General features: G+C 36.6%; 1 pseudogene; it reads left to right on the plus strand.

Annotated features, from left to right (window-relative positions):
- Positions 1 to 707: 707 nt before the first annotated feature.
- Positions 708 to 6,566, plus strand: LOC138898420 (uncharacterized; annotated as a pseudogene).
- The last annotated feature ends 596 nt before the right edge of the window (positions 6,567 to 7,162 follow it).

Raw genomic sequence — 7,162 nt, forward strand, 5'->3', positions numbered from 1 at the left:
GAAAAGGACATGAAAAGTGAACAAAAATCACTTACGGTCAAAATTCCATTCTTCAGGGAACGACATCTTCTCCTCCGGAATGAGATCACGGGTCCTCACTCAAATATAACGACCCATCCAACCCCAATCCTTGTCTTCATCGATGCTCGACATCAAAGCCTTCGATGCCCGACGATGAAGTCTGATTAGTCATCGAAAGATCTGAAGCCGATACAGTCGTATGAGGTGGTTCAGAGAAAAATCCAACCCCCGGCTTTGATAGAGAAGAAACACAACAGGATCACTATACGCCATAGAGAGGGATGAATTTGGCCAAGGGTGACTTGATACCTTTTGCAGAAATCAATAATCACCGGGTCGACGGGTCCCAGTGTGAAGGAATAAGTATAAACACTTAAAACCCCTCCACGTAAGTGGTAACACTCTCATCGGAAGATGGAATTTGCAACACGACCTCAGAACCCCAGTTGCAGTCTTTTCGGACGGCCTCGAGGTGATCCTCCGTTATAGAGCACGTATACATCGATACGTGTTCACATCGACCCGGAACGGAGGAAGGATTATCCACTTTAAAATCGATCTTCAAAGTGCACGGGCGAGGAACATAGTCATGAACTGACGGCTCCACCGACGCCTTATCATCAGACGGCCGTGAAGAAGAAGCTTTCTCCTTCTGAGGTACGGTTTTAGAAGTTTTCGCCATTGATATGAAAGGAAATAGTGCAAAGGAAGGTGAAGAAATAGACAGCACAAAAATTCTGGTATGGGCGGCCCCGTAGCAGCGAAATAGAGAGGATAAATAAGAAAGTTTGGAAGAAGAGAAGGCGCAAAAGAGGTAAAGGTTGTATGGAAAGACTATTTATAGACTAAGGCATGACGGTTCGGTATCAGCGGTGGCCGACCACCGTCTGTCACACATTAAATGCTTCGGTAAAACCGAGTCGATGGGACATCTATCACATACGTCAAGATCGGGTTCGATAGAAACGTCAGCATAAATTTGATCGAGCCGTAGGGAAATCATATCGTTCCTCGCCACATCCTTTCCGAGAAACGAGGGGACTATCTGTGTACGGTCAAAATCGATTCTCAGTCATAAAGACCGGTCGAGACAATGACGTTTCAATCGAAGGGTATCAACATGACAAGCTCGGACGAATTCTGAAGTAGGGACGTCGAGCTTCGAGCTATAAACGGCAAAACTCGATATCATTATCGAGCCCGTGTCCGAATCGGACTACGGGGCAACACCGATCGATACAGGCCCCGAATATCGACGCCCCAAGGCAGAACCGAGCTCGAACCAAGACTGGGGATTCGATCTAACACCGAGCTCGAGCCAGTGCCAAGCTCGCAGACAAGAGCTGTTACAACCGCACCGAGGAGAGAATCTTGGCGAGAATCAAGGAAGAGACAAACCATCATGGGTCCTCCACTATATGTATTATTTTATTATGTTGTTATAGATAAAGCAGTGATCCTCTACTATAAAAAGGGGGATAGACTGCAATAGAGGCAAGTCATCCAAGATACATTAAGATTTCATTGTGCTTGTTTTTCTAACTCATTTCAGTCTTCCCATCCATCATTCCCATTTTATAGCAAAAATACATGTATTGTCATTTTGTATCAAAGGAATTCGCATACCCTTAGAATCATATCTTAATTTAACGTTATCCGATTTTTTGGGTAAACAGAGACAGCAATCCATCTCCTTAAAACTATGCGAGCTTGCAATGCTCAAGCTTTCTTTTCCAATTGTTTCTTTAAATAAAGTGTAAAGGTCATTGAATGACTGAATCACTTTTATGAACAATTTGAATACAAATCAACACATCGTGCGCTCCTAAGCAAATGTCTTCTTGAGCTTCTAAAGTAAATACAAAGTGTAAGAAATTGAAATTATAATAAGACATCAGAAATTTTATGTGGGAAGAGAATGATACCTTTATTGAGTTAGCTAAATTCGATTGACATTCATAAAAATTTCATTTTTTTCTTTAATTGTTATTTTTTTAAAAAATATTTTTAAAAATAGCAGTCCGGTGCACTAATCTCTCGCTATGCGTGGGGTACGAAGAAGGGCCGGACCACAAGGATCTATCGTACACGGCCTTACCCTGCATTTCTATAAGAGATTATTTTCACCGCTTGAACGCTTGAACTGCTGGTGAGATGTTAACAACTTTACCCCACGACAAGATGCTTCCAAGGAACTTTTTGGTACTGCGGATAAAAGGACAAGTAAGCGTTCTTAATGCTAAAACCACCTGCAGAGTTGAACTTTTGAAGCTCAACCACAAGGTCCATATTTAGAAACCAATATCTAGGCATCATATATAATTTTCCTTTTCTTAATCTTTATTTAAAATCATAAACAAAAGTTTGCTAAACTTTTAAATTTGGTAATTTTTTCCTTTTGGGGGTTTAAACTGCATAAATCAAGATAAAAACTGAGAGCAAAGATAAGACTCCTTTGAAAAACAACTCAACATACGTCAAGTAATTGAAAAGTGACTATGATTCACCAGAAATAAAAAAAAATTAACACAAAAACACCACCTAAAAAATAGAGGAAATATCTAAAATTGTCCACTATCTTTGAAGTTAGACTCAAAATGATTTTTTTCATGGAGTACTAGAAGTCCACATATTTTTATCCCTATGAGACTTGAACTGCCAACCAACTCTTTCGACTGCGAGTCATCAAAAGAATGAATGAACACTAAAGGAGGAAAGCGACAGAAATTGGTTCCCTACGACGTCTTCTGTCTTCGCGCTTTTTGAAAACAACTCTAGCCTTCGACGCAAGCTGTAGTACCCGAGAATCTTTTCAAACCTTAGTCACGGCTACCTAAGGATCCTTTCATCTCTTCTTTCTTTAAGTGGTGACTCATGAGTGAGTTTTTCAACCGAATCAACTTCTGCAGATTCACTCTTCTCAGCAACTGATACGTGTATCATGAAAATAGCGAGTTTTTAATGGAATCAATTTTTGCATAATAACTCCCCCCCAGTAGCTGATATGTAATCATGAAAATAGTTTTGGCTGATCAAGTTCCAAGTCAATTGGTCTTGTGGCTCATTATAAAATTTGTTAGTTTTATGTCAAATATTTTGAGATATTTTTATTTTTATACACGTAAAGAATCTGTAAATAAAACACATGAGATCTTGGCAAGATATTTTCTTTCTCTTCAACTTATAAAAGGTTATGTCGAACAATTTCCTAGGTACGTTAACTAGGAGATTTAGCACAATCATAAAAAACATATGTTTATATAAATACACATGTAAGAGCTCGTTCAGTAGGCATAACTTAATTAGGAAACATAAAATTACCAATAAGTTAAATTTCATAGAGAATTGATCCTAACAATCACCTCTATTTGTTTCCAAAGAAAAATTGATCCTCAGAAGGAAATGTTTCTCACTTTCCCAAGGGATAGTGAGGTGGATTGAGAATACTATTTCGGGTTCAAATTTCATTGGAAGCAAAAATGCCAATAGTGATTTTTTATAGTTATTATGTACTTGTATTGGTGAGAGTTAACAAGTACCCGCGGATAATGGCAGAGCCAGAATTTTGGTTAAGGAGTGTCAAAATATATAAAAGTAAACATACCAGGAAATTAAGGGAGTCAATACATATTATATATGCATATAATTTATTTTTTTACCTACCTACACAGTGTATTTTTTCGTGAAGGAGTATCATTTAACACTCCTTCCTATAAGGTAGCTCCGCCATTACCTGTGGAACTAGTTGAGGTGAGCTAGCTGACCAGAATTATTGACGCAATTATCATAATTATAAAAAATTTAAAAAAAATCTCACTTTTTTAATTGTTGGGATTGGAAGTTGGTGAATAGGAAATGGAGGGAAGAAATGTGAAGGGAAAGTGAGTTATTCCCTTAAGCTTTGGAAAGAGCAATTGTCCCTCATTGGTAGTGGAAAGAAAAGGGAATATGCTTATATTAAGAAAGCACTTCTCTTGGTGTTAAATGGGTTGGAAAGAAGGTAAGTCTCACGTCGTCGCTCGTTCGGCTTCGGTATTTATTAATTATTTTGGAAAAAATTTCTCTCAATTATTTAATTAATTAATTTAAATAATTGAAAGAAATTTAAACTCTTTTCCCTGAATATTTTAAACGTTCCCGCCTGTTCCAACAACCATGGCTATTTCTGAAGGTTGCAAATTTTCAGAAACAGTGCCAGAAAATAGCTTTAAATTCACCTTGATCCCAGAATTTTTCCTTACGAAATTTTCTGAACTTCTTCTTCTTCTTCCTCTTCTTCTTCTTCTTCTTCTTCTTCTTCTTCTTCTGCACAAATAAATTCCATTGTGATTTACAGCCATTAAGTGGTTCGCAGTTCACCAACGTTTTAGGTATCGATACTCTGAAAAATTATCGTTTCATAATATTATAGTAAACACATATTGATAACAATCTTAAGGAAATTATTTTTATACTTTAATATGTATTTTGTTTTCTAGAGATTAAAACCTTTGTGGTTTTCTACTCCTTCTGAATTTTTCTATTTTTGATTTGAAGATATAGCAACTTCATCGGAGTATTAAAGTTCAGAAATGACTTGAAGAACATAAAAATTTCATCATTTTTTTGTGAAACAGTATATAAAAACTTAGTTTTTTTGTTTATTAAATGTATGGTTTATTATGGTTTTCTGCCATTAATTGAACTGTTTTGTTGTTGACAGTGAGAAACAACAATTAAAAATGGAAATCCTTCTGCGACTGTTGCGGCAACGACAATAGCCTCGTCAAGCCGAACTGTTGTGCCACCGGCCGAAAAATCGGGGAAATGTTCTGGAGCCAACTTCAAAGAATGACAGCAAAGAGTGTTCTTTTGGCTTACCATGCTTGGGTATGCAGAAATTCACCAATGAAGTCCCTCTGATGCATGCCGCCGACATGCGAGACAATGAAAAGTTTATGATTGTTGAGGCGTAGAAACATGCAGGTTTTCTTTGCAAAGACCACATCCTAAGTGCTTTGGAGGATGATTTGTACAATATCTACAGTGCATGAATATTTCAAAAGAATTATGGGATGAACTTGAGAAGAAGTACAAGACTGAAGATGCGTGCTTGAAAACGTTTGTGGTTGCCAAGTTTCTAGACTATAAAATGATAGACAACAAAACTGTTGGAATCCAAGTTCAAGAGCTCCAACTTATTTTTCACGACCTTATTGTTGAAGGTATAATAGTGAATGAAGCATTTCAAGTGGCTGCAATGATTGAAAAGTTGCCTCCTTCGTGAAGAGATTTCAAAAATTATCTAATGCACAAGCGCAAAGAAATGAAGTTGGAAGATCTTGTGATTCGTCTCAAGATTGAGGAAGATAACAAAACAGCCGAGAAGAAGTCGAGTGGAAATTCAACGATTATGGGAGCGAGTATCATTAAAGACTGCTCCAAAAAGTAAGAAGAGGAAGAGGTCTTCTGGACAGACTAAGGAGCAAAATAAGAAACAATTCAAGGGCAACTGCTATAATTGTGAAAAAGCTGGTCACAAAGCCCTTGATTGTCATCTCCCGAAAAAGGACAAGAAAAAGGGACATGCTAATATAGTGGAGAAGAATGATGACATTGATGATCTGTGTGCAATGCTTTCGAAATGTAACTTAGTTGGAAATCCGAAGGAGTGGTGGATTGACTTGGGAGCCACTCGACATGTTTATGCTATCAAAGAAGCATTTGCGACTTACTCTACTGTTGGTCCCGAAGAAGAGTTTTTCATGGAAAATACTGCAACAGCCAAGATTGAGGGCTATGGGAAGATATTCCTGAAGATGACTTCCGGTAAGGTGTTAACGCTCAACAGCGTTCTTCATGTTCCTACTATTAGGAAAAATTGAGTTTCAACTTCTCTACTTGTTAAGAATAGATTCAAATGTGTATTTGTATCTAACAAAGTTTTTGTAGGCAAGAATGATATGTATGTGAGAAAGGGCTACCTCACAGAGGGCCTTTTCAAACTCAATGTAATAGTTGTTGATAGTATTAACAAAATTTCAGCTTCTTCTTATTTATTGGAGTCAAATGATTTATAGCATGTTCGTTTAGGACATGTCAATTACAAAACCTTTCGGAAGTTAATTAATTTAGAAATATTGCCTAAATTCTAGTGTAATAAATCAAAAATATGTGTTGAATCTAAGTTTATCAAACATCCTTATAAGTTTGTTAAAAGGAATTTAAATCATTTAGACTTAAGTCATACTGACATTTGTGATATGAAGTCAGCACCATCTCACGGTGGGAAAAAGTATTTTATAACTTTTATTGATAATTGTACTTGATATTGTTATGTTTATTTGCTTAATAGTAAGGATGAAACAATTGAAGCATTTAAGCAATAAAAGAATGAAATGGAGAATCAATTGAATAAAAAGATTAAAATTATTAAAAATGATAGAGGTGGAGAATACGAATCTCCTTTTGCAGAGATATGTTCAGAATATGGAATTATCCATCAAACTACTATCCCTACACATCTCAATCCAATGAAATTGCGAAAAGAACAAACTAGACATTAAAGAAAATGATGAATGCTTTATTAATAAGTTCTGGCTTACCGCAGAGCTTGTGGGGGAAAGCTATCCTTACAGCTAACCGAATACTCAACAGAGTACCCCACAACAAAACGCAATCTATTCCATATGAAAAATGGAAAGAAAGAAAGCACAACTTGAAATATTTCAAAGTGTGGGGGTGTTTAGCAAAGGTACAAGTACATTTACTTAAAAGGGTAAAAATGTGATGGCCCAAAATGTCATATTTAAATTTAATAATTAATTATGTGTTCTAAGACCTCGAAAATTACTATTTATCATTCATCGACTTGCGTGCACAGTCCGTATAATTTTTCGAAAAGTCTTTATGTGAAAAATGGATTAAAATATAAATTAGAGCTTTAAAACTCAACTGAGTTGACTTTGGTCAATATTTTGAGCAAACATACTCGGATCAGTGTTTTGACAGTTCCGGTAGGTCCGTATCATGATTTGGAACTTGGGCATATGCCCGAAATCAAATTCCGAGGTCCCTAGCCCGAGATATGGAATTTTGACAAAAAATTTAAAGTTTAAGTTCAAATAGTGACCGGATGTCGAATTATGTGCAAATGACCCCG

The sequence above is a fragment of the Nicotiana tomentosiformis genome, chromosome 9 (genome assembly GCF_000390325.3).
Source record: "Nicotiana tomentosiformis chromosome 9, ASM39032v3, whole genome shotgun sequence".
Lineage (NCBI taxonomy): Eukaryota > Viridiplantae > Streptophyta > Magnoliopsida > Solanales > Solanaceae > Nicotiana > Nicotiana tomentosiformis.